The sequence below is a fragment of the Bufo gargarizans genome, chromosome 5, assembly GCF_014858855.1.
Source record: "Bufo gargarizans isolate SCDJY-AF-19 chromosome 5, ASM1485885v1, whole genome shotgun sequence".
Taxonomy (NCBI): Eukaryota; Metazoa; Chordata; class Amphibia; order Anura; family Bufonidae; genus Bufo; species Bufo gargarizans.
This window is the reverse complement of record NC_058084.1, coordinates 395,848,457-395,876,227: the sequence shown is the minus strand read 5'-3', so window position 1 is coordinate 395,876,227 and position 27,771 is coordinate 395,848,457. Positions and strand designations below refer to the sequence as shown.

At 45.2% G+C, this 27,771-nt stretch overlaps 1 protein-coding gene across 4 annotated transcripts in view; it reads right to left on the bottom strand.

Annotated features, from left to right (window-relative positions):
• The window catches only part of LOC122939270 (ATP-dependent translocase ABCB1-like), a 403,390-nt gene extending 377,478 nt beyond the window's left edge, over window positions 1-25,912 (bottom strand). For 3 of the 4 annotated variants that reach the window (XM_044295337.1, XM_044295339.1, XM_044295340.1), the window contains exons 1-2: window positions 25,817-25,909; window positions 15,209-15,238 (exon numbers count right to left, since the gene is read on the bottom strand). The gene's annotated coding sequence lies outside the window, so the exon portion shown is untranslated. Of the gene's footprint in view, window positions 1-15,208; window positions 15,239-25,816 lie in introns of all 4 variants that reach the window. The other variant, XM_044295338.1, reaches the window with a different exon arrangement.
• Window positions 25,913-27,771: the final 1,859 nt, after the last annotated feature.

Sequence of the window (27,771 nt, the reverse complement as noted above, 5' to 3'; positions counted from 1 at the left end):
GGTCGAGCACACGAGCATTTTGGTGCTCGACCAACAAGAATAAGGAGCTATAGTTTGAAAAAAATATACTTTTTAAAAATGTTTTGTAAAACTACTAAACAATTTGGTAGTCCAACAAATAAGGTAGTTACAGCCGTTTGAACCATTTATGCTAAATCACAAAAAAATGTCTGGTCATTAAGGCCTTTTCAAGCATGGTCATTAAAGGGTTAACCAATGAGCTCCTTCACCACTAGTAAGTTAAAGCACTTACTGGTTATTTCAGGAGGAAGTAATAACCAGTGAGCACAGGCCTCTGCAGTGAAGGAAAGTGCTTACTGGTTATTGCAGTGCTCCTATAACTGGGGGCAGAGGTGGTAATAACCAGTGAGTGCCGGTCTCTGCCCCCCAGTTATAGAAACCCTGCAATAACCAGTAGGCTCTTATCCTCAGTGCAGAGACCGGCGCTCACTGGTTATTACCACCTCTGCCCCCAGTTATAGAAACCCTGCAATAACCAGTAAGCACTTTCCTTCAGTGCAGAGACCGGAGCTCACTGGTTATTAACACCTCTGCCCCCCAGTTATAGAAACCCTGCAATAACCAGTAGGCTCTTATCCTCAGTGCAGAGGTGTTAGTAACCAGTGAGCACCAGTCTCTGCACTGAAGGAAAGCGCTTACTGGTTATTGCAAGGTTTCTATAACTGGGGGGCAGAGGTGTTAATAACCAGTGAGCGCCAGTCTCTGCACTGAAGCAAAGCTCTTACTGGTTATTGCAGGGTTTCTATAACTGGGGGGCAGAGGTGGTAATAACCAGTGAGCGCCGGTCTCTGCACCGAAGGAAAGCGCTTACTGGTTATTGCAGGGTTTCTATAACTGGGGGGCAGAGGTGGTAATAACCAGTGAGCGCCGGTCTCTGCACCGAAGGAAAGCGCTTACTGGTTATTGCAGGGTTTCTATAACTGGGGGGCAGAGGTGGTAATAACCAGTGAGCGCCGGTCTCTGCACTGAAATCGCTCTTTTTTCGGCTGATTTGCATATTTTATTAGGATGAAAGGTTTACAATTATCTGCAGCACATCTCCCTGTGTAATCAGGGATGTGCTACCAATAATCAATATAAATAAATGAAGGCGGAATGACTGTGATAGTGATCATTCCTCCCCAATCACTTTGTATTGGCTTGTGTAATAGGCTGATGAAAACGAGCGCCGATCGACATTTTTTTAAATTTGCGGCCCCTTGAAATAGAGCAATGTGACAATGCGGCCCCCTGCAGTAATCGTACTGAGCCAGAGAATAAAGCTATTATACTAATTGAGCATCAATTTTGAATGTCACAAAATGTAACACATAAAAAGACAAAGGTGGAATTGTTAATTTCCGTCCCCTCCCCCAAAATAAGAGTAAATCAAGTGAGTCATCTTGCACCCAAAATGACAGCATTAAAACCTACAGCTTTTCCTGCAAAAAGTCCCATACAACTAAACTGATTGAAGGATAAGAGTTTGGCTTTTGTAAAATGATGACGAAAAATTGTAAGAAATTGCTTGGTCACTAAGGAGTTAATCTCTGTAAGGGTTTGATCATGCAGATGTTATCCAGCCTTGTGATATGCAGCTGGTTGGCAAAGCTGTTTGTAAGGCCTCTTTCACACGAGCGAGTTTCGGGCTGAATCCTGACCTATTCATCTCAGTGGGTCTGTGCACATAAGCCTCGTTTTTCACACATCATCTCTGAGTTCAGGAAATATACAGTAGCAGCTTGTATAATACTTTGCATTTTTCACTCAGCTGCGGCTACGTAGAAGTGAACAGGGCTTGTGTGAAAAATGGAAGGCGCCCAGATGCAATGCATTTCTGACTGATGGTTTCTAGGAGATGTAGATTTTTATTCTTCAGTTTTTCTTCACAAGCGTGAAAAACGCACAAAATTCGGACAGAATAAAACAGAAACACTGAACGAGGACAAAACTGAATGAATTTCCTTGCAAAACCACCAGTTGTTTCCTAAACAGATCCGCATCACTCGTGGCTTTGCAGTGAAACTGGTAGTTCGACGGCTGTCGACTTTAGGATCGCAGGGGCCAGTGTAGCAGTCATCCCAAAGAAATAAATGGGGTCACAGCGCGAGTGGCATATGTGCCATGACTGTGTCCCCTAAATTGCAGAAAATCCAACTCTGCTGCATTTTTGTGATTCAGGTTTACTCCTGTTTGAGTGCAACTGAAAATTAGGGTCCATTCACACGTCCGTTTTTTATTTCCTGATCTGTTCCGTTTTTTGCGGAACAGATCAGGACCAGATCTGGACCCATTCATTTTCAATGGGTCCTGGAAAAAATCGGACAGCACAATGTGGGCTGTCCGTTTCCGTTGTTCCGTTCCGCATGTCCGTTTAAATATAAAACATGTCCTATTCTTGTCCGCAAAATTCGGATCCTGGTTCAATACAAAGTCAATGGATCTGCAAAAAACGGAAGACATTCGGATGTCATTCCGTATGTCATCCGTTTTTTGAGGAATCCGTTCCTGGAAACACATAACAAATTTTATTTATTTTTTTCAATTTTTTTTCAAAGAAATCCAAACAACTTTATTTGATTATTGAAATGTATACATGTTTCCGTTTTTTGCGGATCCGCAAAAAACGGATGACATACGGAAACATTTTCAGGAACAACGGATCCGCAAAAAACGGACCAAAATTCGGATTATAGAAAAATACTGACATGTGAATGTAGCCTTAGAAGGTGTGCTTTTTTTATCGCTGGCCGTGACGCTCTCCGCTGCGATTGAGCAGCTCACAGCCAGGGAGAAGGAGATGTCCCTTGAGAATCACAACAGTCTCCTCCTCCCTGTACTGATGCTAATAATTAGCATACAGGGTGGTAAAAAAGAACAGAGGGCACAGCGGGGGAACGGAGCAGCACATCTAAAAAAAAATAAAAAATAGCGCACTGACAACTACTCATCATGCCCTACACTGCCAGGGACTAAAATTGTAATGTCAGTTCCAGTGAAAGGTCCACTTTAAATTAAAAACAAAATCCAATAAAAAATATTGGTAGTGCCGCATCCTTAACAACACGCACTATGCAAATATCATGTACATTTTCCCATATAGTGAACACCATAAAAATGAAATGAAAATATCAATAAAAACTACAAGTCATCGCGCAAAAATCAAGCCCTAAAACATCTCCGTAGAAATAAAAATAAAAAGTTATAGGGCTTCGGATACAGCAATGCAAAAAGATTTTTATTTTTATTTTTTAAAGTTTTTTTTTTAGCTAAAAGTAGTAAAACATAAAAAAAAAAATACAGCATATGTATTTGATATTGATGTAATTGTACTGACCCAAAGAATAAAGTTTTACAGCAAGACACGGAGGCTCATATTGCTATCTCTTCCTTTACTTTCCACTAATAGCAGCAAAGAAAAAATTTACATAATCATAACAACAAACGATCCACCCCTCTCAGATCCTATATCGATCGGCTCCTCTTCAGAATCCTCCTCTTTCTTTGCTGCTCCACCAGCTAAGTACACCTGCATTTTCTCTTGTCATTTTGCTATATTGCTGTTTTTCTTAGGCCTCATGCACACGATCGTATTTTTTAACGTCCCGCAAAACATGGTTCCGTTGTACCGTGATCCGTGCCCGTTTTTTCTTCTGTGGGTCTGCCGTGATTTTTGGAGGATCCACGGACATGAAAAATGAAATAAAATTCTAAGTCAAGTTTGCCATTGAAATGATAGGAAAAAACGGACACGGATCACGGACACGGATCACGGACACGGATGACAATCTTGGGTGCATCCGTGATTTTCACGGACCCATTGACTTGAATGGGCCCGTGAACCGTTGGCCGTGAAAAAAATAGGACAGGTCATATTTTTTTCACGGCCTAGAAACACGGGTCACGGGCACGGTGTAAAAACGGTGCACAAGCCGAGTTTTCAACGGCCCCATTGAAAGTCAATGGAGCCGCAGAAAAAAACTGAAAACGGCACAACGGCCACGGGTGCACACAACGGTCGTGTGAATGAGGCCTAATAGGATTGTTTGTCTGCGCTGCTTTCATCTAGGGCAGTGATGTCGAACCTTTTAGAGACGAGTGCCCAAACAGCACCCCAAAACCCACTTATTTATTGCAAAGTGCCAACATGGCAATTTAACCAGAATACTACAGTCCAATAGTATATCTTCCATATACTTTATCACTTATCTATAATAGCCTGCCTACATTCAGTGCCCTGCCTGTACTGTTCATAGTGCGCTGATCAGCTGATGCTGATGAATTCCATTAGAAGTCTAAGGCATATTAACATAGTAACATAGTACATAAGGCCGAAAAAAGACATTTGTCCATCCAGTTCGGCCTGTTATCCCGCAAGCTAATCCAGAGGAAGGCAAAAAAAAAAAAAAACCCTGTAATGTAGAAGCCAATTTTCTCCACTTTAGGGGAATAAAAAATTCCTTCCCGACTCCAATCAGGCAATCAGAATAACTCCCTGGATCAATGACCCCTCTCTAGAAGCTATAGCTTGTAATATTATTACGCTCCAGAAATACGTCCAGGGCCCTCTTGAATTCCTTTATTGTACTCACCATCACCACCTCCTCAGGCAGAGAGTTCCATAGTCTCACTGCTCTTACTGTAAAGAATCCTCTTCTATGTTTGTGTACCTTCTTTCCTCTAGAGTCGTCTAGACCCCGAGGATGTCCCCTCGTCACAGTCCTGGGGATAAACAGATGATGGGAGAGATCTCTGTACTGACCCCTGATATATTTATACATATTAATTAGATCTCCCCTCAGTCGTCTTTTTTCTAAAGTGAATAACCCTAATTTTGATAATCTTTCAGGGTACTGTAGTTGCCCCATTCCAGTTATTACTTTAGTTGCCCTCCTCTGGACCTTCTCCAGCTCTGCTATGTCTGCCTTGTTTACAGGAGCTCAGAACTGTACACAGTACTCCATGTGTGGTCTGACTAGTGATTTGTAAAGTGGTAGGACTATGTTCTCATCACGGGCGTCTATGCACCTTCTGATGCAACCCATTATCTTATTGGCCTTGGCAGCAGCTGCCTGACACTGGTTTTTGCAGCTTAATTTGCTGTTTATTAAAATTCCTAGATCCTTTTCTATGTCAGTGTTACCGAGTGTTTTACCATTTAGTATGTACGGGTGACTTGCATTTTTCCTTCCCATGTGCATAACTTTACATTTATCAGTGTTAAAACTCATCTGCCACTTCTCTGCCCAAGCCTCCAATCTATCCAGATCCCTCTGTAGCAGTATACTGTCCTCTTCAGTGTTAATTACTTTACACAGTTTAGTGTCATCTGCAAGATCATTAATAAATATATTGAAGAGAATAGGGCCCAATACTGACCCCTGAGGTACTCCACTAGTGACAGTGACCCAATCTGAGTGTGTACCGTTAATAACCACCCTCTGTTTTCTATCACTGAGCCAGTTACTTACCCACATACAGATGTTTTCTTCCAGTCCGAGCATTTTCATTTTATATACTAACCTTTTATATTGGTACACTGTAGCGTTTTTCCAGGGGTAGGTGCCCACAGAGAGGGCCCGGAGTGCCGCCTCTGGCACCCGTGCCATAGGTTCGCCACCACTGATCTAGGGTGACTAACCCTTATGCGCAGTGCTTCCTAGTGGGTTTTTTCCCCACTGTTTTTTATCCCCCTTTAGGTTCTGTATTTGCCTTCAGCTTTCACTGTCCCCATTTTGGCCTGTTTTTCATTTTCATCCCCTTACCACACTCCGTTTCTGCGCAGCGTTTCCCCTTCCCGACCGCTTGTCTCTACATCGGGAGGCGGGGCCTCCCTCCCCGTCTTCCTCGCTTCGGTCTGCCCGCGATTCGGGCCTTGCTCCCCGGCCGGCCGCGAGATCTCGCGAGATCTTGGCGGCCATCTTGGATGACGCGATTGTCCCGCGAGATCTCGGCGGCCATTTTCGTTTTCTTGGTCGCGATTTCTCGTGGGCAGTTCATACCCAGTGTTCCCTGCTTGCTGCTCCTGCCGCCCTCGTTCTTCTAGCTGCGACCCCTGTATTTGGTATTTTGCGCTTGCGCTGCTAGTTTTTTGCTTAGCTACCTCCCCCTTACTTGAGGCCAGTTAATTTCAGGTCTGTTTTCCTCATCATGTCCCACCCTGCCCAGTCTCCCACTAATGCCCCCTCCTCTTCCCCTGAGGATCATAGGGCACCTGGGGAGGGTGCACAGGCACAGGCTTTTCTGCGCTCTGTGTCTGATGCTATCATGGCAGCCATGGGCTCCATGACCACTATTCTGTCCCAGAGCATTACCCAAGCGCTATCTGCGCAGCCTGCAAGAGTAGCTCTGCAGGATACCCAGAACACACCGCAGCCTACCTGTATTGAGCCTCCTGTTTCACAGGAGAACTTGACTGGTGCACATCCTGCCACCCAAGGTAACGTGCATAGTTCACGTAAAAGGGCCTCATCACGCCAGGCAGAACGGGCGTCAACATGGAAGTGGGCTAGAGCACAATCCCCTAATATGTCTGACTCAGACAGAGCATCGGACGAGGAGGCTTTTGCGGATGTGGATTATGTGTCAGAGGAGGATATTTCTCCCCCAGTTGAGGGCCCCTCAGTTTCCGCTCCTGCGGCCTCCTCTGCCAAGGACGTTGCGTCCTCCTCCGCCATGAGTGGGTCAGACATTCTGCTGGACTCAGCGGGTGAACCTATGTTCGACCCCGACACTTTGCATCACCCTAGATCGGCGGAGTGGCTTCCCACTGAACATGTGGGTAGCTATTTGGAGCACTGGGTGCGTCGCCCCCTGAGCTGTGAAACACGGAATAAACTTAGGGCCGAGTGCCCCAGGCCACTAGTCCCCAATAAGGTGTGTGACACCCCTGTGGTGGACCCCAAGATGTCTCAGTTTTTGGCAGAAAACTGGTTGGAACCCTAAAAAGGGCCTGGGCTCAGCCCTGCGCAGCTGCCAGGATAAAGTGCTGGATATCTTCGGCCTGCTGGCCAAGATTTTCGAACTAGCTGAGGTAGCTAGGACTGAGGGCTCCCCTATTGACCCTGAAGAGTTGCGGGGTTGGACCCAAAGGGCGATCTGCATCGCTGGGAATGCCAACACCGCTTTGGCAATCGAAAGGCGTAAGGCCATTTTGTTTAAAAATTGATCCCAAGTTGTCAAATTTGGCGCTCACAGAAGCGGGTAAGGATGCCCAGGGTCTCCTGTTTGGCGATTCCTTTATTAAGGATATGGGGTGATTTGTTGGCACCTTCACCACGCTAGACAAGGCCCAATCATCCATGCGCAGGGTATTTCAGGGACGGGTCTCTAATCGGGCCTGCAGTAGCAGGGGCCGCCTGCCCGGCCATGCAAACTTTCAGGCTCGTGGAGCAGGTAGAGGTTCCTTTGGTCAGCGACCTCCCTTCCAGGATCAACGCAACCCATCTCCTTTCTTCTCGACCAGAGGAGGCCAGTGGCGATCTCGCTCCTTCAGAGGCAACCCGAACTCTCGCAGACCCTTCGGTAAGTCCTCCTCTGATTGGGGATTCTATGGCCCCTTGCGTAGGGGGCAGACTCCAACTTTTTTCTCATGTTTGGAGCCTCATCACATCAGACCCATGGGTGCTGACCACGGTCAGGGGTTTTTGTATAGAGCTCACGGGGTCCCCGTGCATGCTTTCCCCCCCCCCCCCCTGCCCATACCAATGTCGCGCCCGGATTGGCACTAGTAGATTCGGAGCTGTCTTCTCTCCTCCAAAAACAGGCGATAGAACGGGCCCCTCCTTCAGAGTGGGGGGTCATCAGCAATATATTCCTCGTTCAGAAGAAAGGGGGTCAGATGAGACCGGTCATCAACCTTCGCGCCCTGAATACGGTGGTGCGCTACCGTCATTTCAAAATGGAGGGGATGGACCTCCTTCGAGATCTTTTGACACCAGGAGATTGGATGGTAAAGCTGGATCTAAAAGATGCTTACCTGACAGTCCCGGTGGACCCTCGTTCCAGGGACCTTCTCCGGTTCTTTTGGAAAGGAGGGATCAATTGTCTCCCGTTCGGGTTGTCTTCAGCTCCTTGGTGCTTCACCAAACTGCTGCGTCCGGTCGTGTCATGGTTGAGGAGTCGGGGCGTTCGCCTCATCATTTACCTGGACGACATCCTCCTGATGCACGAATCCAGGGCGGGACTTCTGGAACATCTGCAGTGGACAGTGGACCTACTAATGGACCTCGGTTTCCTCCTCAACGCGGAGAACTCATGCCTCATCCCATCGCAGAGGATGGAGTTTCTGGGCTTTATGGTGGATTCGATCTCGGAATCCCTCAGCCTCCCAATGACGAAGCTACGTGCGATCCGCAAGGAGTTGAGATATGCTCTTCTTGTCCCCCACCTTTCATTACGCCACCTGGCCCGCATCATTGGACTCTTAGCATCTTCAATTCATGCCGTTTTTCCGGCGCCGTTGCACTACCGTGCTCTCCAGAGGCTGAAGATTGCGCATCTTCGGATCGGTGCCTCCTTTGCGGACGTGGTGGTCTTGGACTCAGAAGCCCGGGAGGAGTTGCGTTGGTGGATCGCCAATCTGGAAGCGTGGAATGGCAGGGCGATATTCGGCTTCCTTCCGGAGTTGACCATCGAGTCGGATGCGAGCCTCCAGGTATGGGGGGCTCATTGCAACGGAGTCTCCATGGGAGGATCTTGGTCGGCGGAGGAGTCTCTCCTCCACATCAACGCCTTGGAGCTCCTGGCCGGTTCCTTCGCGGTCAGGAGTTTCTCCAGTGGGATCGCCAATGCATGCATCAGGCTGCGGATGGACAACGTCTCGGCAGTCCGTTACGTCAACCGGTTGGGAGGTACCCACTCGGCAACTTGGGCGCGGTTAGCCAAGGAGTTTTGGTCGTTTTGCCTCTCCAGGGACATCATGGTGCAGGTGGAATACCTGCCGGGTCTGTGCAACGTCTGCGCGGATTGGAACTCTCGCTACCTGTCGGACGGCAGCGATTGGCAGTTGGATCCGGAGGTGTTCTCGGCGATTTCGGACATGTGGGGCCCGATGACCATCGATCTCTTTGCTTCTCGGCTCAACCGGCAACTCACCCGGTTTTACAGTTGGCGTCCGGATCCGGAAGCAGTGGTGGTGGACGCGTTCCTCAAAGACTCGTCGACTTCCCGCCTTTACGCTTTTCCCCCTTTCACAATGATCCCGCGGACTCTCCTTCAGGTTCATCGCCATCGGGCAGATTTGGTACTGGTGGTCCCGTTCTGGGGTCTCAAGTCTGGTATCCTATGTTGCTGGGGATCCTAGTGGAGGTACCTGTTCTTCTCCCGTCTCGCGTGGACCTCCTTCGCAAACCTCAGGATCTTCACCATCCTCTCCTGCTCGACGGTTCCCTTCGGCTGTTGGCGTGCCGGATCTCTGGACATCTAGAGCTGTCGATGGCATTTCGCAGGCGACTCAACAGTTACTGGACAACGCAGTGGCTCCCGGCACCAGAAAGTCTTATCGGGCAGCCTGGAGAAATTGGGCTAGCTGGTGCTTGGAACGGGACTTGGATCAGCACCTGTAGCTCACCTTTTGCAGTTCCTCACCTCCCTTTTTGAGCCAGGTAAGGCGTGCCGGACCATCAACCTCTTCAGGTCGGCTATTTCCTCTACCCATCAGGGTTATGAAGGCGTCCCTGCGGGTCAACATCCTTCGTTTTCTCGCCTTTTGAGAGGTTCTCGGTTGACGCGCCCTCCTCGGCCTCGTTTTTCGACAACCTGGGACGTCTCTCTGGTCCTTTCCTTTTTGTCCTCTTGGCCGGAGAATTCGGCTTTCTCTTTGAGACAGTTGTCCGCTAAATTGTTGGCTTTATTTTGTCTTATTTCTTGCAAACGGGTCTCGGATGTTCGGGCCCTCGACTTTGACGCACATTCTTTTACCCCGGAAGGCATCACTTTCAACATTTCGCGTCGCACCAAGACTAACATCAAATCTGTCTCCTATCCCAGTTTTCCTTCTGCTCCAATTTTGTGTCCTGTGGCTTGTCTGAGAGACTATGAGTCCAGGACTAGAGCCCATCGTTCATCGACTGTGTCTCATTTGTTCCTCTCTATTCGCCATCCTTTTGGCCCAGTTTCTAGTCCTACGTTGGCACGCTGGCTTAAGTGGGTCATGTCACTGGCTGGAATTGACACTGCCATCTTCACCGCGCATTCCGCCAGGAGTGCCTCTGCTACTTCTTTGGCGGTTTCAGTGGCCCGATTGGAGGACGTTATGCGGTTGGCGGACTGGTCTAATTTTACCACGTTTGGGGAATTTTATTTTTGACCCCAGTCTTATTTGTTTTCTTCTATTATAGATCGGCTTTGAACTTGCAATATGAGCCTCCGTGTCTTACTGTAAAACTCAATGATTTTCCTAGTCTACGATGTAAAGTCATAGTTTTATTAAAGACACAGAGGCGAGTATTGCCCACCCTGTTCCCGCCCTTGGGTCTCCTCACATTTTTTTATTGCAGTGGATTTTTTCCTTGTTTTTCTGATGATGGTCGTTTTTGTTAATATAGTTATCATTATTGTTGTACCTTTTAGTATTACTGTTATCAGATCTTTTATGCTCTTATTATTTATATTATTATTATTATGATTATTATTATTATCGTATATTGTTGATCTGTCATTCTATCCCTGTCATGTATGTTTGAGTACTGGGATTTCCAGATGTGACAGGTCTTGACGTGTATGTTTCACCTGGGCCTATGGTCTGTTCTCTTTTTCAGGTTGAAGGTCGATTCGGAATTCGGTGCCGTTTTTCTGGCTGAGTTGCCATGGTGTCTGTGGTTCTACGTCGTTCTGAGTTTACAGAAGTTAGCCAGGTTGGCTTGATTTTGCGGTTTGGTGGACCTGAATGGTGGTCGTTCCTCGGGTCCAGTTCCGGTTCCAGTTTCAGTTACGGTGTTATGGATGGTGTCAGATACAAAGAAAGAGGAGGATTCTGAAGAAGAGCCGATTGATATAGGATCTGAGAGGGGTGGATCCTTTGTTGTTATGATTATGTAAATGTTTTCTTTGCTGCTATTGGTGGAAAGTAAAGGAATAGATAGCAATACTCGCCTCCGCGTCTTTAATAAAACTATGACTTTACGTCGTAGACTAGGAAAATCATTGAGTTATCGTGGTATTTACGGTATGTTGAAAAAGGAATGCCGCAAAATTTATAACATAAAAACTCAGTGGCTGTTGCTGTTTTTTCCCCATCTCCCTCCCAAAAAGAGTTAATAAAGTTAATCAGTAATTTATGTCTACTCCAAAATGGCACCATTAAAAAGTACAACTTAGATGGAAAAATAAAAAGCTATAGCTCTTGGAAGGTGATGAGGAAAAAAAAAAAATTATAAAAAAAAAAATTATAAAAAGAAAAATGCTTGGTCAGTAAGGCCCAAATCAGGCTGGTCACTAAGGGTTTAAGCCTCTTTAACACAATCGTATTCAATGTGAGAATCACGCTATAAACACATACAACACTTTTTTGTATGCCGGTCTTAGAGTTCCCCCTGCGCTGCCGTGACCTTCTGCTAGTTTATGACGAGGCATGCACCCACATTGGGGACCACACTCTCTCCGAGTTGACACCCTCCAAACAGCACATGCTTGGTTAAAAACCATAGGCTATTACAAATGTGGCCATATGAAATGCAGGCTACACTCACATATTAAAATAGATAACTTTTTTTTATTTCTAGTGTCACAGGTGAAAACCATAAAATCAAGGCCTATATAAATGGCAATACCGTGTAATGGTATTAGGTAGCAACTTGCAAACAATACAGTCTCCAGAAAGGCAACTAATATCTCCCAGCTATCAACACACTTTAAGGAAGTTCATAGTGGAAATAATAGGTATTGAAAGAGTGTTTAATCAACATGGGGTGGTGATCTGAATTGAGAATCCTGTTGGACCCTCATGCTAGATAGCAGAATACCAAAAGGTTCTAATTATAGACAGGATTTAATCTATGAATATTGAACAACTCTATTCTTGTACTCTTGATATGTTCATGTTTTTGTTCTAAATACAAAGTGTGTTTAAAAATGGTTCCCTATAATATGGAATTGCATGTGGAGGTGTCCACTTAAGGGGGGCAGTATGGGATTCAACATGTGGGTTGAGCTCCTGTTAAATCAGGTTATGATTAAGATCTTGTGTCGAAACGTGTGAACCTGCATTGGCTCTTGTTTCTGTACATCTTCTATGCTCTAAATAAAAGTGGATTTTAACTGTAGACGACAGTGCTGGAAAGTTGGCTTACTTTCATGAGACATGCACCTCATCATAAATTAGGAGCATCTACAGCAGCCTGTGCACCTGACATAAAAATTACTGGATGGAGTCATTTTTCACCAATATTTACCCCGGTTTCCGGATGTAAATCTTAGTAAATTTGCTGACAAATCCCACCCACCCACCACGTCCAACTTTCGAACACAGCATAAAATCAGCAATGTAAATAAATGTTGTGGTATGGCTGGTTTAACAAAATACTTTTACAATTACTTATACAATTGTTTATATATTAGATTATTTGTTTTTGAGTATCTAACCTGCTATTCATTTTTTGTTTTGTTTATTCTATTAATTTATCCTCATACCATTACAGTATTTCACTCAATTTCAACAATACATTTACTAGTATAATGAACTTCATGCATCTAATATCATATACTAAATCACATTATGTGCTAACTTTGGCTTATTACCCTAGACAGCTACACGCACGCACGCCATAGAGACACTAGATACACACATGCTTTCCCACAGCAACCGAGCAGCCATATGTTATGCCAGGGTACATTCTGAGTGCACATTCAGGAACAATATGAATTACCTGGAGGTACCAGATGCTCTGAAATAGCATGCATGCACTCACATTCCCCACATAGTCCACAATGCCATCACTCTCCTTCCTCAAGTGTACAGTCGTGGCCAAAAGTTTTGAGAATTACATAAATATTGGAAATTGGAAAAGTTGCTGCTTAAGTTTTTATAATAGAAATTTGCATATACTCCAGAATGTTATGAAGAGTAATCAGATGAATTGCATAGTCCTTCTTTGCCATGAAAATTTACTTAATCCCAAAAAAACCTTTCCACTGCATTTCATTGCTGTCATTAAAGGACCTGCTGAGATAATTTCAGTAATCGTCTTGTTAACTAGTGTTGCTCACGAATATTCGAATTGCAAATTTTAATTGCGAATATCGGCACTTTGAGAATTCGCGAATATTTTGAATATCGCAAAATATATTCGTAATTGCGAATATTCGATTTTTGGGAAAATACCAGTTCATGCGAATTTTTGTGCGAAAATTTTAATGCAAATTTTATGCGAATTTTCGCAATCAAGAAAATAATGCCTGGAGATCATGAATTCGCGAATTCTCGAATATATGGCGAATATTCGCCTAAATATTCACGAAATATCGCGAATTCGAATATTGCCCCTGCCGCTCATCACTATTGTTAACTCAGGTGAGAATGTTGACAAGCACAAGGCTGGAGATCATTATGTCAGGCTGATTGGGTTAAAATGGCAGACTTGACCTGTTAAAAGGAGGGTGATGCTTGAAATCATTGTTCTTCCATTTTTAACCATGGTGACCTGCAAAAAAAAGCGTGCAGCTATCATTGCGTTGCATAAAAATGGCTTCACAGGCAAGGATATTGTGGCTACTAAGATTGCACCTCAATCAACAATTTATAGGATCATCAAGAACTTCAAGGAAAGAGGTTCAATTCTTGTTAAGAAGGCTTCAGGGCATCCAAGAAAGTCCAGCAAGCGCCAGGATCGTCTCCTAAAGAGGATTCAGCTGCAGGATCGGAGTGCCACCAGTGCAGAGCTTGCTCAGGAATGGCAGCAGGCAGGTATGAGCGGATCTGCACGCACAGTGAGGCGAAGACTTTTGGAAGATGGCCTGGTGTCAAGAAGGGCAGCAAAGAAGCCACTTCTCTCCAAAAAAAAACATCAGGGACAGATTGATCTTCTGCAGAAAATGTGGTAAATGGACTGCTGAGGACGGGGGCAAAGTCACATTTTCCGATGAAGCCTCTTTCCGATTGTTTGGGGCATCAGGAAAAAGGCTTGTCCGGAGAAGAAAAGGTGAGCGCTACCATCAGTCCTGTGTCATGCCAACACTAAAGCATCCTGAGACCATTCATGTGTGGGGTTTCTTCTCATCCAAGGGAGTGGGATCACTCACAATTTTGCCCAAAAACACAGCCATGAATAAAGAATGGTACCAAAACACCCTCCAACAGCAACTTCTTCCAACAATCCAACAACAGTTTGGTGAAGAGCAATGCATTTTCCCGCATGATGGAGCACAGTGCCATAAGGCAAAAGTGATAGCTAAGTGGCTCGGGGACCAAAACGTTGACATTTTGGGTCCATGGCCTGGAAACTCCCCAGATCTTAATCCCATTGAGAACTTGTGGTCAATCCTTAAGAGGCAGGTGGACAAACAAAAGCCCACTAATTCTGACAAACTCCAAGAAGTGATTATGAAAGAATGGGTTGCTATCAGTCAGGAATTGGCCCAGAAGTTGATTGAGAGCATGTCCAGTCGAATTGCAGAGGTCCTGAAAAAGAAGGGCCAACACTGCAAATACTGACTCTTTGCATAAATGTTATGTAATTGTCAATAAAAGCCTTTGAAACGTATGAAGTGCATGTAATTATGTTTCACTACATCACAGAAACAACTGAAACAAAGATCTAAAAGCAGTTTAGCAGCAAACTTTGTGAAAACTAATATTTGTGTCATTCTCAAAACTTTTGGCCACGACTGTACATGCACTTGAACCCTACATTGCATGTGCAGGTAACACCCTCTGTCCTGGTGTCCTAGGAAACCTATCAATGCCAGATAGTAGGTTTCCTGGCGATCATAAAAACAATAAGCACTATGCAGGGCAGTGTGGTATCAGCTCTTCTTAGGAGAACTCAGCTCAGTATATTGGCAGTTTCACATGTTCAATCATTGGGTGCACAGCAAGGGGCCCCTTAAAGTATATGTTTTTCGTGACGCCAGTTGCAGTGAAGTAACAAGAGCACAAGGCCCATTTTAGTCATGTGGTAGATGGTACCCAGGTGTAGGAATGCCAGAGTGCTGTAGGGTAGGGTAGCCTAAATGTCCCTTAATGTTGGTGCACATGTCACGGTGCTCCTACCTGGATATGCTGGACCCCAGGCGTTGCCCTCTGAAAGCAGAAAAATAGGGAGAATAATTGAGGGATTTGAAGAAATAACTTTAGTCCAGATCTTGTGATGAAGTTGATAACAGCTTTACTTTCATTAAACGTTTCTTCAAACAGCTTGCAGACTTTATCTTGTTTCCCAGCAGGCTTTGGCATTAACTGTGGCAGGCAAACTCCTCTTTGCTATGTCTGTTGCTCACTGGCTCTGCTGTGCTGACAGGATATCTGTATAATTTAGATTTTTCTGGGTGCTGCAACTTCTTTCTTGTAGTCTGACTCTGAATTATACTATACAAGGGAGTCTCCCTCTCCTGGCTCCTGAGGCTCTAAGCTTCTGCCTCCATATCCAGCTGAGCTGAAGGTGCTCCAGCTGACTTGGGCAAGGCACGTCCAACAGGGACGTGCACCTCCTTCCTTCCCCTAATAGGGGGAAACTAGACTAATTCTCACTGGTCCTCATCCTTCCTGCAGGCAGTGGGACATGTACACCACACCACAGAGAGGGGTGTTAGAATGGAATAGACAGCTCTATTCTCTGAGACTGTAGCTCTGCCGTGTTTGCTGCCATCTACTGAAATGCACATTTTGAAGGAATTGGAAACAAATACATAGATGACACTAGGTTAACCATAGGAGATAGTAGTGAGGTGCAGAAGTGGTAATGCCACTCTGGGGCTTTACACATGTTTTAACCAATCACTACTACAGCCAAGCCTGGACAAGCCTCACGCGAGTGTGAAAGAAGCCTTATGTGTATATGTATTTGTATTGATAACTCAATGCAGATTGAGCACCCGCTGTGATGCTAATTTCTAGAGATGAACAAAGTTTTGAAAAATTCCATATGCCCGCTTTGACTAAGTTCGACAAGAAGTTCAATCCATTACAAACTAATTCATCACAAATCACTATAAATCGGGTATATTTAGGCCAATCTGACTAATTATATTCATGCTACTTGGTGGTCAAAACTGTCAGTGAAGGCTTGGAAGTTAAACTGCAGGGAGAATGGAGGGAGTGCGTAGAAGACTGCTGAACCACAGACTCACAGTGTACATAACTGTGCAGTGCACCAAGAGTCATAGCTAATCTATTCTGTTAGCTGCAGTTATTGTGCCGTCAGTATTACAGACAGGTCTAAATAATCGCCGTGTACATAAGTGTGCAGTGCACCAAGATTCATAGATAATCCCTTCTGTTAGCTGTACAATTACTGTGCTGTCAGTATTACAGATCACGGTTACATGAAGGTCTAATTTATCTCCATACACACACTGTAACTGTACAGAGCACTAAGAATCAAGTAGTGGCCCCATGACAGAGTGGGGAGGGTGGCAGCAGTAGTGGCATACAGCAAGATGGTGGCAGATCACAGTAGTAGCAGAACCCACCGACAACGTGTGATAACAAGGCCCAGTGGCATGCATATGCTTTTAAAAATGTAACATGTACATATCAGTAGGCCGAGAAGCCTCATTGTAAGAATAGCAGTAGAGGCAGCAGGTGGGTGGCATCGGGCGGGTGGCTGCTTCAGAATGGTGGCAGCAGAATGTGGCCAGAAGTAACAGCCCATTTTGCACAATATTCCAGTGTGCCAGCACACTACAGTAGGATCAAAAGGGGCAGAATGATCTATTCTGTTACATCAGGCACCGGTGTCTTGAAATTCTGATTGATCCAGGCCTGATTTATCTTTATGAAGGTTAGTCTCTCAACATTTTGGGAGGAAAGGCCCCCCCGCCTCACCAATAGTGATAACTATTCCGAAGCCTCACCAAACACCCACTCTAATCCAACACTACTGAAGGAAAGCATGATCCCCAGTAGTCCAGGGGATCTTGGATCATGGGTGACAGGGTACAGTCCAAGTATGCTACTACCTGCAGATTGAAGTTCTGCTGGATGTCCCACTGCTGCTGCTGCTGGGTGGTTTCTTCAGAAGGTGGCTGGAGAAAATTGTTCATCAGAGACTCCAAACTTGCTGCTTATAGAGCTGGTGCTGCTGCTGAACCAGTCAGATCAGTGGAGTGTGAGCGCAGAGTCCCCCCGTCAGACCTTCCTGAGGACGGCAGATGGCGTTCGTAGGCAGCGACCAACTGAATACACCGCATGTCTCTATAGTGCCTCATTTTTGTATCCCTCTCAGAAGGTCTAAAAATGCACCCATTTGTGACCTGTAGCGAGGGCCTAACAATTTGGATAGCCAGTAGTCACCCTTTTCTGAATCCTGACAATGTGGCTTTCTCTATGCAAGCATGACAGCATGCATCTGGCCATTTGTGCAAGGGACTCAGAGGGCTTCCCTCCATTTCCACTGCAAACTGCCACAGTCTGTCAGGGTCATCTACTTCGTCCTCAAGCTCCTCATGCTCCTCTCCTGTCAGTTCATCCTCCTCAGGGCTCAGGGGGCTATGAAATGTAGGTGCCACTTCTACTGTCCCCTCACCAATCATATTTCCCAGCAACCTCTCCAGGATGTGAAGGAGTGGAATGACATCATTCATCCTGTAGTTCAGCCAACTGAAAAATAAAGTGGCCTCCTCAAATGGCCTGAGCAAACAGCATGTGTCATTACTGAGCTGCCACTGGCTAAGATGGAAGTTACACTGGGAGTAGATCTGTTCTTCTGCTGCATTAAGAAATTGTTGACAGTTTTCCTCTGCTCATACAGGCGGTCTAACATATGGAACGTGGAGTTCCAACGAGAGTTTTACATGGTAAGAGTGGCTGAAGTGCATGCACAGTAGGACTAATGGAGTAGAATAGGACTAGTTTGACAGGCTGTAAGACTAAAAAAGTGGCACGGTTTTCCTATGCCACTTTATGGTGATGTTCCAAGTGTTTAAGTAGGGCCATCGTGCCAACATTAGCACCCTGGCCGGTCCTCACCTTCGACCATACACACTGCATAGCGCCATACTTTCGTCCTCCAGTGACTTTGTGAAAAATTCCCACTGCTGCCTATCACATTTTCCCTCCACCACTGCATGATACCTGCTTGCCACAGCTTTTATGAACCAGTGCACTGCCAGTGTGTTCCTCACAGGTACTCTCCCGAGTAGCAGATGGTGTAACCCTCCCAAATTTTGCTCCAGATCTCACCCTGCTGTCTCATGGTCGCGCCTCCACCCTCCTGTCTCACGGGCATGCTGCCAAGCTCATGTCCCCTCTTCAAACAGCTTACATGTGATCAGCTATATCATCACCTACATATGTTTGTGAGTCACATGCATCACCCTCACCTGTTTCTTGCACATGTCCCTGACATCTTGCAACATGTGCTCTCACTCGACTGTCATCGTCGTAGTTGCACGCCTAGAGAAGTCTGCAGCGGACCTCTCCTCTAAGTCTGGGTTGGCCTGTAACTGCTTACTATCCTCACAAAGGTCATTGTCAATGAAAAGCAGAGCCCACAGAATACATTCCTTGGCTAACAGACATAGCAGCAAGGGCAAGAGGCATGTTCAGGACAGCTGAGGACATACAGGCAGTTCCAGGGCCTTGCCAACTAAGCGTGGTGTATTCTGTGCCCCCTCTCATCCATCCGCCACTCCGTCTCTCGCCTTGAGCACTTCCTGCTCATCTGCTCCACAGTCAGGTGTCTGTCAAGAACATGTTTGAGCGTAAGAAGCCAATGTCACAAAGTCACCCCCTTGCCCAGCGTCTGACAGCTGGCTTGTCGGAACTCTTAGCCCTCCAGCTTTTACCATACCAGCTGGTGGAGTCTGAGGCCTTCAAAAAATTTGTAGCTATTGGGAAACCGCAGTGGAAGGTACCCGGCCGAAATTTCTTTGCACAAAAGGCAATCCCCAACCTGTACTCGATTGTGCAAAAGGAAGTCATGGCATGTCTGGCACACAGTGTTGGGGCAAGGGTCCATCTGACCACTGATACCTGGTCTGCAAAGCACGGTCAGGGCAGGTATATCATCTACACTGCGCATTGAGTAAACCAGCTGACGGCTGCCAAGCATGGAATGCGTGGCTCTGCAGAGGAGTTGGTGACACCGCCACAACTTGCAGGCAGGCCTGCTGCCACCTCCCACTCCATCCTCTTCCATAACCTCGGCTGAGTCCTCTTCTGCTGCTGCTTCTTGCTCCACATCAAGGGCACCCCACCCCCCCAGTTTCCCAGGGGCTATTCCACATCCCGGATGTAACAGTGTCACGCCGTCTTGGGGTTGACTTGCCTGAAAGCAGAGAGTCACACCGGACCAGCACTCCTGTCCACCCTGAACGCACAGGTGGATCAGTGGCTGACTCTGCACCAACTGGAGATTGGCAAAGTGGTGTGTGACAATGGAAGCAATTTGTTGGCGGCATTGAATTTGGGCAAGTTGACACATGTGCCGTGCATAAGTACCCAGGCTTACAGGACGTCCTCAAGCAGGCCAGGAAGGTGTGTGGCCATTTCAGGTGTTCCTACGCGGCCTAGGCGTACTTTTCAGATATCCAGCAGCGAAACAACATGCCAGTGAGGCGCTTGCTTTGCGACAGCCCGACACATTGGAATTCAACACTCCTAATGTAAAACCACCTGCTCCAACAAGAAAAAGCCGTCAACGAGTATTTATATGACCGGGGCGCTAGAACAGCCTCTGCGGAGCTGGGAATTTTTTTGCCACGTTACTGGATGCTCATGCGTAATGCCTGTAGGCTCATGCGTTCTTTTGAGGAGGTGACAAACCTAGTCAGTCGCACCGAAGGCACCATCAGCGACCTCATCCCATTTGTTTTCTTCCTGGAGTGTGCCCTGTGAAGAGTGCTGGATCAGGCCGTAGATGAGCGTGAAGAGGAAGAGTTGTGGTCACCATCACCACCAGAAACAGCCTTATCAGCATCGCTTGCTGGACCTACGGCAAAGCTGGAAGAGGAATGTGAGGAAGAGGAGGCAGAGAAGGAATGTGGCTTTGAGGAGGAGGATGAAGACCAACCACAGCTCGGCATCCAACCTTGTGCAAATTGGGTCTTTCATGCTGTCGTGCATGTTGAGGGACCCTCAAATAAAAGGACTGAAGGAGAACGACCTGTACTGGGTGGCCACGCTACTAGACCCCCGGTATAAGCAGAAAGTGCCTGAAATGTTACCGAATTGCCGCAAGTCGGAAAGGATGCAGCAGTTCCAAAATAAATTAAAAAGTATGCTTTACACAGCGTTTAAGGGTGATGTCACAGAATAACGGGAATCTAACAGGGGAAGAGGTGAAAGTAATCCTCCTCCTACCACGACCACGCCGGCAAGGACAGGATGCTTTACAGACGTGTTGTTGATGGAGGACATGCAGAGCTTTTTAAGTCCTACACATCGCCACAGCCCTTCGGGGTCCACCCTCAGAGAACGACTCAACCGACAGGTAGCAGACTACCTCGCCTTAACTGCAGATATCGACACTCTGAGGAGCGATGAACCCCTTGACTACTGGGTGTGCAGGCTTGACCTGTGGCCCTATCCCAATTTGCGATAGAACTTCTGGCCTGCTCCGCTTCAAGTGTCCTGTCAGAAAGGACCTTCAGTGCAGCAGGAGGTATTGTCACTAAGAAGAGAAGTCGCCTAGGTCAAAAAAGTCTAGATTACCTCACCTTTATTAAGATGATTTAGGCATGGATCCCGAAGAGACTGACAGTGAGCGATACATTTGACTAATAAAGGCCTGGTGATGAGATGAGCTGCCTTGGGCTAAAAATAGTCCACACGCTGCTGTAGTTTATCTCTGCATGCCGGATGACTTGCGCGACTTATCCGCCACCAACGAGGGTTCAAGCCGCAATGTTTTAGTGCACTTTCTGCCTAGAAAACATCAATTTTTCTGGCCGCTTCTGCAACAATGCCTAATTTTTCTGGCATGTGGTGCTGCACTGTGGCTGCAAAAACAAAACAAAAAAAAAGGCACATACATGTGTCAATTCCCCTTCGTGATCATTACCTTGTTGTGGTGAAGAGGCTTGTGTATCACAATGAAGCGACCACCTCTATGAGTGTGTTGGCAATGGCAATGTTGGCACACCCCAGATGATAAGGTCGTTGCTTCATTGTGAACAGACCAAAAGCGATCAGCTGGATAACTTTGCATAGAAAAAACATTAATTTTCTTTGTGATCATCTAAGGTGATCATTAAAGCCTACTAGGCCAACAATGGGCCCACACTGCAGAATCATTGTTTTCTGGGTCACTTAACTGTCACTGAACTACCTCAGCACGACCATAGGCTTTTAAAAACCCCTATCGCCTGCAATCTCCCAAACGTGCGCACGAGCACAGTCATCACTACACCAAGATTGACGCATAGAGGAATAAAATCTATGTCATGAGTTTGTCAACTATTGACAACTCTTTGCGGTTGTCTAAAATCTATTCCATAGACCGGCCCCTGATAGAGGACATAACAGGGATTAAACTGATAGGAATAGTACTAAACACACCACTCATATCTGGTGGCACAGTACATTGCACAGCGCACGCTCAGTGCCCCAAATTGGAAGTAGGAGGACCGACCAAGCATCTTTTTCCATCTCCCGGTTCCTAAAATCTATTTCATAGAAAGGCCCCTGCCCTGATAGGGGACGCAACAGGGATTAAACTGATAGGAATAGACCTACTTAACACACCACTCATTTCTGGTGGCACAGTACATTGCATGGCGCACACGCAGTGCCCCAAATTGGAAGTAGGAGGACTGACCAAGCATCTTTTTCCATCTACCGGTTCGTAAAATCTATTCCATACATGTCCCCTGATAGGGGACGTAACAGGGATTAAACTAATAGGAATAATACTACTTAACATACCACTCATATTGGGATTGCACAGTACATTACACGGCGCACGCAAAGTGCCCCAAATTGGAAGTAAGAGGACCGACCAAGCATCTTTTTCCATCTCCTGGTTCCTAAAATCTATTCCATACACCGGCCCCTGATAGGGGACAAAACAGAGATTAAACTGTTAAGAACAGGCCGCGTTACTTAACGCTCATGCACAATGGCTGTAGGCTCATGCGTCCTTTTGCGGAGGTGACAAACCTGGTCAGTCAAACCCAAGGCAACATCATCAACCTTATCCCATATGCATTTTTTCTGGAGCGTGCCTTGCAAAGTGTGCTAGATCAGGCCGTAGATGAGCATGAAGAGGAAGAGTTGTGGTCACCATCACCACAGAAGCAGCCTTGTCATCGTCGATTGCTGGACCTGCGGCAACGCAGAGAGAGGAGTCTGAAGAAGAGGAGTCAGAAGGTGGCTTTGAGGAGGTGGAAGACCAACCACAGCAGGCGTCCTAGGGGGCATGTTGTCACCTTTCGGGGACCCTTGGTGTTGTACGTGGCTGGGTGGAGGAAGAGACCTTTAATGACATCAGTGAGGACAAGGAATGGGACATGTCTATCTTGGTATCCAACCTTGTGCAAATGGGAAGTTTGTGGTTGTGCAAATGGACTGTTTGCGGTTGTTTGCTGTGCGTTAAACAGGGCATTTGGTCTGTCACTCAGGCGTAACTACCTGATCAATACAACATCATACCTGGTGTTTTAAAGCACGTTATTCCAAACAATATAGGAATGTTAGGAGATTTGAGGGGGGAGTCGCAGAGAGCGACGAGGAGAAAGCAATGTTGTTAAATATTTTTTTCTCCAATATATTCACTGAGGAAAATAAACTCAGATAACATGCCGAATGTTGAAATAAATTCCCCATTAAAAGTGTCCTGTCTGACCCAGGAAGAAGTACAACAGCGAATTAAAAAGAAGACAAATCGCCAGGACCGGATGGCATACACCCCCGTATCCTAAGGGAATTAAGTAATGTCATAGCCAGACCATTATTTCTGATATTTGCAGATTCTATACTGACAGGGAATGTCCCACAGGATTGGCGCATGGCAAATGAGGTGCCAATATTCAAAAAGGGTCCAAAAACAGAGCCTGGAAACTATAGGCCGGTAAGTTTAACATCTGTTGTGGGAAAACTGTTTGAAGGTTTTCTGAGAGATGCTATGTTAGAGCATCTTAACGGAAATAATCAAATAACGCCATATCAGCATGGCTTCGTGAGGGATCGGTCATGTCAAACAAATTTAATCAGTTTCTATGAGGAGGTAAGTTCTAGACTTGACAGCGGCGAATCAATGGATGTCGTGTACCTGGACTTCTCCAAAGCATTTGACACTGTACCACATAAAAGGTTAGTATATAAAATGAGAATGCTCGGACTGGGAGAAAACGTCTGTAAGTGGGTAAGTAACTGGCTCAGTGATAGAAAACAGAGGGTGGTTGTTAATGGTACATACTCAGATTGGGTCACTGTCACTAGTGGGGTACCTCAGGGGTCAGTATTGGGCCCTATTCTCTTCAATATATTTATTAATGATCTTGTAGAAGGCTTGTATAGTAAAATATAAATTTTCGCAGATGAAACTAAACTGTGTAAAGTAATTAACACTGATGAGAACAGTGTACTGCTACAGAGCGATCTGGATAGATTGGAGGCTTGGGCAGATAAGTGGCAGATGAGGTTTAACACTGATAAATGTAAAGTTATGCACATGGGAAGGAATAATGCAAGTCACCCGTACTTATTAAATGGTAAAACACTCGGTAACATTGACATGGAAAAGGATATAGGAATTTTAATAAACAGCAAACTAAGCTGCAAAAAACAGTGTCAGGCAGCTGCTGCCAAGGGCAATAAGATAATGGGTTGCATCAGAAGGGGCATAGATGCCCGTGATGAGAACATAGTCCTACCACTTTACAAATCATTAGTCGGACCACACATGGAGTACTGTGTACAGTTCTGGGCTCCAGTGAACAAAGCAGACATAGCAGAGCTGGAGAGGGTCCAGAGGAGGGCAACTAAAGTAATAACTGGAATGGGGCAACTACAGTACCCTGAAAGATTATCAAAATTATGGTTATTCACTTTAGAAAAAAGACGACTTAGAGGAGATCTAATTAATATGTATAAATATATCAGGGGACAGTACAGAGATCTATCCCATCATCTATTTATTCCCAGGACGGTGACTGTGATGAGGGGACATCCTCTGCGTCTGGAGGAAAGAAGGTTTGTACACAAACATAGCAGAGGATTCTTTACGGAAAGAGCAGTGAGACTATGGAACTGTCTGCCTGAGGAGGTGGTGATGGTGAGTACAATAAAGGAATTCAAGAGGGGCCTGGATGTATTTCTGGAGTGTAATAATATTACAGGCTATAGCTACTAGAGAGGGGTCGCTGATCCAGGGAGTTATTCTGATTGCCTGATTGGAGTAGGGAAGGAATTTTTATTCCCCTAAAGTGAGGGAAATTGGCTTCTACCTCACAGGGGTTTTTTGCCTTCCTCTGGAGCAACTTGCAGGATGACAGGCCGAACTGGATGGACAAATGTCTTTTTTCGGCCTTATGTACTATGTTACTATGATTTATGCCCTTTATGGATTTTCCATGGGAGTTTTGCCATGGATCCCCCTCCGGCATGCTACAGTCGAGGTGTTAGTCTCCTTGAAACAACTTTTCCTTCACTATTGTGGCCAGAAAGAGTCCCTGTGGGTTTTAAAATTCGCCTGCCTATTGAAGTCTATGGCGGTTCTCACGTTCGCAAACATTTACGGAAATTCGCGTTCGCGAATGGAAAATGTTATGTTTGTGACATCTCTACTGAAGAACTGCTGAACTTAACAGGCCCTCTCTCTGTATCACAGTACCCTGCTGCTTGTAAGGGCCCTATTACATGGGTAGATTATTGTTAAGATGATTGCTAATGAGTGTTCGTATAAAAGCTCATTATCCATCATCTGGCAGTGTTTTACTGCCGCCGAGAGCAAACACTCGTTCACTGAGTAATAGGGATCTTTTAACAGGTTCCATAAAATGAGTCAGTATAGGGACGAGTGATGCATTAGCAATCGTTCATCTAGCAAGCAGGCGATTAATGGAAGGGAACACCTCCTGACAAGATGTAAGGCCCTATTACATCTTCCCATGTAATAGGGCCTTAAAACGATAATGATGTTAGCTGTATCAGGAGGGCGAAGCAGCAGAGCCAAGAGAAAAGGACAGATTGCGGTGCCGAACATTCAGCTGGCCAATAAGCAGAACAAAGAGCACAGCATCTCCCTGCTTACTGACCAGCTGTGTATCTCATTATTCACTATTCATATATTTTAAGGGGTTGTCCAACTGTTTTATACTGATGAACTATCCTCAGTATAGGTCATCAATATCTGATCTGTGAGGGTCTGACTCCCAGAACCTCTGTCAATAGCCGTTGAAGAGGCTGCAGCGCTGGATTCTCAGGAGTTGAGTGAATAACTGTACATCAGATATTAATCTCCACTACCTTAAACCTGCAAGGGAACTGACATTAACCCTTAAAGTATTCTAGACCTCTACAGGAGTCATTAACTGACTCGACTACCTTAGACCACCAGGGAAACAGATATTAACCAGTCCACAAACCTAGACCATCAGGGAAGCTGACATTAACCTCGCTACCAGCCTAGACCATCTTGGAAACAGGAGCCCTATAGACATTGTTTGGAGACAATATTATCTGTGTTACACTATAAAAATGTTTCAGAAATGTACCAACCTTGTTATCTCTTCATTCTCAATGTAATGTGTCTCCTCTAAATAAAATGATGCAGCAAATATGATCCCAAAGAGTCATTCAGTCCTTCTTCTGTGCTTCTGTTGAAAATTGAATGTTTGCACCGTATGCATTAGAATATTTCAAACACTTTGTTTGTACATGATTTACATTATTTTTTTTTTGTTCCTGAATCCTGAATAACACAACTGAGTCCTCCCATTGCACACAAACATACTCTATATATTGTTAAGGAAATTATCCAGCTTTTCTGAAAGTGGGTATAAAATTCATAAGATGTTTTTCATTTTCTCTGTATATGTGATATAATGTGGTGACATTTGAAAAGAACAAGCATAAGCTAAAAAAAACGATAGAAGTGAACTGTGTGTGTTAAGATAAGATAACAGCTGTACTACTACTGGGACATTTTGCCTCTCTTGCTTAAAATCTAAACTCATTAGTTAACACATTTTTGTAAAAGTGAAACTTGAAAAAGAACTAACCAATCAATAGATGGATTCAAAAGCCATTATTGAAATGTCTGTAAACCAATCATGTTTTACTTTGAGGGGTTACACCCTTTGAACTGTGTATAAATAAAGGGTCCAGGACACTTTCAATTTAGGGTCCTGACAAGGTTTTGAACTATACTCAGACTTCTGTCATTTTCCTCCGTCGACGTCATTCACCTGAACACGAGGCAACGATCATCACGTGGCTGACCCTTGGCCTGCCACAACAATATATTAAATCATTAATTTATTCTGGGGATTTTTTTAACAAAATAAAAAAGGAAACTCTAAACATATATTTGCTAATTACATCTTTCCAGAGATTAAAATAAAACATAACGTGGTACCGTACGTTGTACTGAATCTGCTCTTTTGACCTAAAGGACATCACCTGGTTCTCCTCCTAACTCTGAAACTGCACTTTCATAATAGAGGTATGGTCAATTATAAAATAATTGAACGCCATTTCCTACCAATGCTAGATAGATAAAGCAGGATAAATTAGGAAAAAAAATCCCTCTCACCCTATGTCTATTTAAGCCCTACTTAAAAATAGAATAGCCACCTTGATAGGGGCGATCCCGCGTCAGGAACCTCCTGCTCACCCTAATAGGTCCCTGACACAGAACAAGGTCCCATCACCAATTGTTGCATGCAAATGCCGTCTGTCAGGTAGTAATACACCTTATAGTTGGCTTATATCAAAACAAAAAAGCAAAAGAACAGAACACACAAACCAATCCTCAGAAAGATATGTATAAAAACATATCAATGCACAATTATATATATAGTATGTCCCATTAGGTATCAAGTCCCAGCACATTTCATTGTGCCTTATGAGGCACCAGCTCATCAGGAGACAACTAACAAAAATTGGATCCTGGGGATAAGATACATAAATGTAATACAATGAGATATAGCTCGTGAAAGATGTGAAATATAGTAAAGTGGTTCAAGATGTTATATTGCCATTATGCCAATCAACATATGGTGCCATTGTGCCAGTCACATAAGGATAATAAAAATAATAAGTAACAGGCTAATCGATACATGCCAGCATAAATCAACTCCCTATTGAATATTCAATGATAGAATAATGCATGGATGAGAAAATAGGTATAGGGTTAACACCGGACCAAAACAGGGTCCAATACTTGCGATACTGGAGAGGAGAAGGCAAGCCTCAAGGGGGATCGAGCAGGAACTGCTGTGATGGCGATACAACAAAGTACAGCATGGATGGCAGGCGTGGAGCGACGTCACTAAATGAGGCGCCACTTTTTAAATGCCCTCACAGGACATGTCTCGCGGGAACTCGGCTAGTGGCGTTACGCTGCGTCGACATGACATCATGACATCCAGCGTTGCGTTCGAAAGCCCAGCCATGATCCAGAGAATTAAATGGCTTTATTTAAATGAACAGTTGCGATCTTAAATCCCATC